This window comes from Aquarana catesbeiana, linkage group LG11, assembly GCF_042186555.1.
Source record: "Aquarana catesbeiana isolate 2022-GZ linkage group LG11, ASM4218655v1, whole genome shotgun sequence".
Taxonomy (NCBI): domain Eukaryota; kingdom Metazoa; phylum Chordata; class Amphibia; order Anura; family Ranidae; genus Aquarana; species Aquarana catesbeiana.
In genome coordinates, this window is record NC_133334.1 from 263,461,234 (window position 1) to 263,467,233 (window position 6,000).

Here is a 6,000-nt window from a genome sequence, read left to right on the forward strand (position 1 = left end):
AGCAGGGACATGGCGGGCTTCGTTTGCAGGTAAGTTTAACATAGTGGGCTAGGATTATGCTTTTACTTTGCAGGGGAAAAGAGAGGATGTAAAACCCATCAGGGTTTACTTCCTCTTTAAGGCGTCAAAGCATCAAAAGTGATCACTTCTCTTTTAACAGAAAAAAAATAAATCTCACAGGGCATTTGAGGAGGACTTGGAACGGCCGTTCAATATGTTTAAAATGCGTCTGAAGCAAGCATTAACGCGGTAGGGGGCATTCCTGCATGGTAAAGGCTACTTTAGGCCTCTTCCACATGGCCATGCAGGAAAGCGTTGCAGGCGTGGCATAAGTACCACTTCTTTAAGGACTTAGGTGGGCGGTCCGGCAAGGTAAAAACATAGACCTGCCCACCCCTTTACTGCCCATGTGAATTGGCTGTTAGAGATGCAGTTGAAAACAAGCACTTTAGCTGCATTTTTTAATGCTCCCGTACTGCCTGCCAACATGCTAGGTAAACCAAAACAATGGCAGGCTGACAGGACAGTATACACCAGCGCGTTAGCTTTGCTTTGTGTCGTATCAAGAATTTTGGGACGTGTTGCGTTCTATTGGCTGTTCTGCAACCTGCCACCTCCATTGAATTCAATTGCAGCGTGTCTATAGCATTTATGAAGCAATCGGTGACCATTTTTGAAGCTTTCACAGCATTTACTTACCTTTCTGAAAAAAAAAAAATTAAAACCAGAGGCGGCAGTCATTACCCACTTGCCCTCCGGAAGATTTACCTGCATGACCAGGCCATTGTTTACAATACAGCACTGCATTACTTTAAATGACAATTGTACGGTCGTGCGACATTGTACCCAAGCAAAACAAAGTCATTTTTTTCCCCACAAAAAGCGCTTTCTTTTGGTGGTATTTGATCACCACCTGCGGTTTTTATTTTTTGCACTATAAACAAAAAAAAAAATGTTGAAAAAAAAATTTTTTTACTTTTTGCTATAAAACATATCCAATAAAAAAAGAGAACATCAAATGTCTTCATCAATTTAAGCCAATATGTATTCTGCTACGTGTTTTTGGTAAAAGAAAATCCCAATACCAATAAGCGTATATTGATTGGTTTACGCAAAAGTTATATCATCAACAAACTGTGGGATATTTTTTTTTTTTAATACTAGTAATGGCGGCGATCAGTGACTTATAGCACGATAATGCGGCATACAGTCGGGACACTAATTGACACTTTTGTCAATTAGTGCTAAAAGTGCTAAAAATATGTACTAATGATACTGGCTGGGAAGGGGTTAAACACGGGTGATCAAAGGGTTACCTGTGTGCCTAACCAGTGTTTGTGTACAGTGTGGGGGAGGTGCTTTTGCTAGGGGAAGACATTGATTCATGTTCCTGCTTTGCAGGAACACAGGATCAATGTCTTCCCTACTGAACGGCGATCTGCCTTGTTTGCATCAATTACAGTGTTTACAATCGCCATTCTGGCTCTCTGCCTAAGGATCAGCTGGTGCCAGGGGACATAGAGTCCGTGGCACCCGCAGATCAGCTCCAGCTGTGTATAATCACAGTGGGGGCGGGTTGCCGTTGTTGCGCCTGCGAGCCATAGACCCGAAAGTGTCAGATCACGTACTAGGTACGTGATCCTGCACAGAGCGGCGGCCCTGCAGCAGTAAATGGGCGGTCGTGAAGTGGTGATCTCTGTGAATGATGAGCTGTCAGTGTCCACACAGCCCATGTAGCGGTCCGAAGATTTGAAATCCCCGCTCTACTACCTGTTCTATTTGCAGGGCCTCCAGGAAAAGATCAGAGAGATGCTCTGTGACCAAGCAAGCATTGCAGAAAGAAAAGGGAGAGGAACGAGGATTTCAAATCCCCCGGACTGCTACACGGGCTGCGTGGGTACTGACAGCTCATCATAGAAGATGATGGGGACTGGGGGGGGGGGGGGGGGGGGTGTACGATGTTGGTTCACCTTTTTTTGTTTTTTCTGTTAGACTCCATTCACACTAAGGAGTGCGACTTTGATCCAACATTACATTCTCTGGATCAAAGTCGCATCAAAGTAGTACAGGCACCCTTTCAAAGTCGCTGCGAAGTTAAAGTGATATTAAAGGCTTTCTTTAAAAAATGTATATATATATCTCAAACATGTTCTACTCACCTGCCCTCTGCAGTGGGTTTGCGCAGAGCAGCCCGGATCCTCCTCTTCTCATGTCCCTCTTCTGTGCTCCTGGCCCCTCCCTCCTGCTGAGTGACCCCCAAAGCAAGCATCCTACAATGGGGGGCATCCAAACAGGCACGTTCCCGTGCCATGGGTCTGCGTGTCCACTCACACATAGAGCCGCGGCTTGGCCCCACCCCCTATCTCTACTCATCGGCTCACTGGCTGTGATTGACAGCAGTGGGAGCCAATGGCTCCCGCTTCTGTCTCAGCCAATGAGGAAGGAGAGTCCCTGGAGAGCCGAGGCTCTCGTGCGCATCACTCTGGATCGAGATGGGGCTCAGGTAAGAATTGGGGGGGGGGGGGGGAGTTGCTCCCATAGAATGTGTGAAGATAAAAAACCTTGAGCCTTTAGAACCACTTTAAGATGCCCCAATTTGAATAGGTGCCATTGAAAAGAATGGGCTGTGACTTGTCATGCGACTTTTGATGTCCAGAAGTCACATGACAAGTCACGCAAGTGTGAATGGAGCCTAAAGGTGAACAGTTTAATACCTGCATGGCCTTAGCCAAAGTGTGTTACTGGCAGGATCACCAGGTGAAAATGAAAGGGGAAAAAAAAAGTCCACAGGCTAACTTAGCGAAGTTTAATCTGATGATAACTTGTATTCTTCCAGCATACAATCAGGGGACACTAAAGCATCAAAGCTTGTCTCTCTATACATTGCGGCAATTGCATAAAAACAAATGGACTCCTATAGGGTGTGAAGAAGGCGACTAAATTTTTCACTCATGACCGTGTATGTAGGAACCGGCCCTTTAAAAATGACCCAAACTTTAAGACGTCTGTTATTTTGTTGTGGTGTAAGCTCATTCCGTCTCGGCGTTCTCGCGTCTCACAACAAATTAACCATCTGGCAAATGACGAATGAGAACAATAAATATATAATAACTCCGGGGTGTCAGTAGAAGTGTTGATTTTGAAGACGGGATAAATCAAACGAGAGGCAGGCCGGGGTATTGTTAACGCCGAGCCGGCTAATAAAATTGCGTGTAATATTTTCTGATTCCTGATAGGCGCCGGCGAAAAATAAAAAAATAAAAAGTTAGTTTCATTAAAAATAGAAATGTCCAGACCTTGTAAACGGCTCATTAATCTCACACCTGCCAGAGCGCGTTACAAAGCGTTCTGTTTTACAAGCCACTTATCGAATTAAAACACATCTCTGCCGTTGTCGGTGACATTACATCCATTTAGGAGGCGGTGAGTGGGCATTCTCACCATTATCTCATTAAACAAGCCGTGAGATTGGATGTCAGATGATGGCACCTGCTCACAGACATTCAGCAAGCGGAGGACCCCCGTCTGCTTTGCTGGCAATCCTTCTTTTTTTATTTTGAAGCTTAAAGGGGTTGTCCACTTTAGACAAAGACTTCTCCAGAGCTCTCCTTAAAGTTAAAGGGGAGATCCTTCTGGACACTTGTCAAAGTCTGACTACTGGTTCCATGCATTTTCTCTTTATGATCTCCTCTAGTACACGTTGTCTTTTAATGAATTCCTCTCAACCCCCCAACCCCTTGGGTACATACTGTACCTATTACCCCCTGATCCAGTGATCCTCTCTGTGTGGCCCTGCCTGGCACCCAATGGTGTATTTTGCAATAGCTCCCAACTGTCCCTGATTTTGTGGGACTGTCCCGGATTTAGAGGGACTGTCCCTGATTCAGAAAACAGTTTCCCTGTACCTGTTTGCCCTTCATTTGTCCCTCATTTTGGTCTGATCTATACAGTTGTATTAAAAAATGCACTTTTTATCTTTTTAAAAAGTGTTTCCCAGTGCTAAACCTTTCATCCAATTTTTAAATTGTTGCATTTGTAAATTTCAAAAGCCAATAAAAGGAATATTTGTGGTTAAAAAAAAGCATTTGTGGGTTTAACTAATCATTTTTTTTAAATTCTCCTTTAAGGGGGTGTGGCAGGGGGTGTGTCCTATGCCTACCTACATTTGCTAATAGGTGTCCCTTGTTCCCATCTCAAAAAGTTGGGAGGTATGATTTTGGTTTTGTGCTGCCCTAGGCAAGACTGAAATCGGGTGCCCCCCCAATCTAAATTGGTCCCACCCCAGCCGTGGTATTACCGTTCTTGTCTCAGGGTAAGCAGCTTCCTCATCAGATCCTGAGACATGTTTCGTCCAAGTGCCATATATAGAATTACTGCCCATGATCTGACGTTCGCTGTGATACAACATGTGTGGGATGATGACTGTTTGCGACTGGACACGTGAGTTCGCCTTTGTGCAGGAGGACGGGGCCACTTTTAAAAAAAAAAAAAAAAAATTATTATTTTTTTTTTTGTACTGTTGCTTTAATTTTTTTTAAATCACTTTTATTGCTGATGTAAAATGTAAAATAGACAGGTACTCTTAATGGAGAGATCTGGGGTCCTAATCTCTCCTCTGCACTTAAAGGCACTCAAAACTCCAAGATCCATGTTTTTGAATGCTTTAGAGTTATTAAAACTGGCGCAGATGGTTTCCAAGACATGCCATTGCTTCTGGTTTACATGAACAGCCTATCAAAGCTGATCCCGACTTTGCTTGGCTGTCCAACCACCCGGCGGATGCGCCAGCTGGTCGCTCAGGTCTCCCGGTGGGACGAGAGAGCCGTGGGAGGGGACATCCCCTCACGCTGCTTGTAATAGCAATTGAGCGGCTAGTAAGCCGCTCCAATTGCTATTACGAGAGAGCCGACCACTGGCTCTAAAAAAACAATATTGGGGTGATACCTGCAGGCATCATCCCCTTACAACCATCGAAAGGATGGGAAGTGGTTAAGGAGCCACCTCTGCCCTTCTGCCTGGGGGCGGCTTCGCTCCCCTGAAAAATGCCACCCAAGGCAAACGCCTTGATTGCCTCGTCGTAGATACACCCCTGCTGGTACCATGCTGCTGTTTTTGCTTGTAGTGCATACACCCAATACTTATGGAAGAGCTACACTCTTAAGGCTGTCATGAGCATGGCTTTCCTATAGGAATGAATAGGGCCACGGTGCACATTGGCACCAAGAAGAGGCGCCGGCAGGGATGGTTTGTTGTCAGTCAGGGCCACACAGTAAAGATAGCTGGAAAATGTAAAGAATGGTAAGTGATGTAACCAGAAGGGCTGCACTGGGCATGGTGGAGGCATTTATTGAAGTATAGTTTGTACTAAAGATACAATTGTCTTTCAACCTCTGCCTTCTGGCTTTAACCTCTTTCTCCCTCCCTTTACCTCTGCTCCTTCTCTCTCTCCTGCCCCCTCACGCCACCTCTTTCTTTTCTCATCTCCCTCCCCGTGTCTCTCTCCCCCTCCCTTCTCTCCCTCTCTCTCCCTAGATCTCTTTTTGCTCCCTTCCCAAACCCATGCTTCTGTCTCTCGCTCTCTCTTTCTCTCTCGCTCTCTCCTCTACTCCAGCGGTCTCCAAACAGGGGGCCGGATGTGGCCCTCTGCCTGTATTTGGTCCTTGGGGCACTATTCCTTTCACAGACACAGTCGATGGGACACCATTCCTCCCACTGATACCAATGATGACCACCACACCTGAGACTTTTTCTACTACCAATTGCCACAGTCCAGCCCCCTATAGTATGAAGGACACCCCTGCTCTACTCTCTTCTTTTGCCTTCTCTCCCTTTCTCTTTCTCTCCCTCTCCCTCCTCTCTTTCTGTGTCCATCTCGCTGTCACTTTCCTCCTCCATCCTCTCCTCTCTCTCTCTCCACTCCTTTCTCTCCCCTCTTTTTCTCCCCCCCCCTTTTCTTTCTCTCTCTCTCTCTCTCTCTCTCTCTCTCTCTATCTCCCCCCC

General features: G+C 45.9%; 1 protein-coding gene across 1 annotated transcript in view; it reads left to right on the top strand.

Moving 5' to 3' along the window:
- PEPD (peptidase D) overlaps positions 1-6,000 on the top strand; it is a 249,397-nt gene that overhangs the window by 67,353 nt on the left and 176,044 nt on the right. The window lies entirely within an intron of this gene.